We start from the raw sequence: 873 nt of genomic DNA on the forward strand, positions 1-873 counted from the left end.
ATAGAGAGGTTGGCAGATTTGATGACTGTTTGAGTCCAAGACTCCGAGGGGTGCCTCTGCATCGTAATTGATGTGGTAAATGTACAGATAGGCTGCAAGGATGCACAAGAGATAAAAACCCTTGGGCGACAATTCCAGTCCGACTCTCAGATTAATGAACTGGTTGAAGGAAGCCATCAAAATAGATGTCATCACCTGCGGCGAGAGCATACACAAAAACATACAACGTTCGGGATGCTTCCTGAGAAAGCGGGTCATATAATGAATTCTCAATCGCAGGAGGTTATCCAGGATTACCACAATGGGAGCGTGGGCGCGAGCCTTGAAGTAACCAATTCAGGGACAAATGGTGCCAGCTGAGTCCAGACATAGCGGGGTGTTTTTGGGATCGAGCGGATGGAGTAAGAAACTTCTCCTGCCAAATCCACACTTGTACTCAGAAATACGGTACACGAAGGAGTACCTAAGAAGCTGCCAAACGACGAATAACCAGGTAGAAATACCCACGCAAAGAACGAAACTAGTTTTAAAAGAACCGCTCATCGGTTCAACAAAACTCAGTTCATTTCACCGATAAAGGATGACCCAGGGGAACGAGGCATTCGCCCTTTCACGGATTCACGGATTGATACACAGGATCGAGGCTTTTGCCCAAGTTTCCCGAGTCGGTTTTGTTCTTGTCGGTCAGTGGCTGTCGTTCACCTGAAAGGCACAAGTGAAAAAAGGGTGTAGCACGGCTCTTTATGTTCTCAGCGCGGGGCAGTATGATTGCCTGCGCGAGGATTCGCATAAATAAAAGTCTAACAGTGCTTTAAATTGGGTTCTAGAAGGAGCGCGTATAATCGTCGGAGGAAGGTCATTCCACGCAGCTAC

This window comes from Opisthorchis viverrini (genome assembly GCF_000715545.1).
Source record: "Opisthorchis viverrini unplaced genomic scaffold opera_v5_469, whole genome shotgun sequence".
NCBI classification, from domain to species: Eukaryota; Metazoa; Platyhelminthes; class Trematoda; order Opisthorchiida; family Opisthorchiidae; genus Opisthorchis; species Opisthorchis viverrini.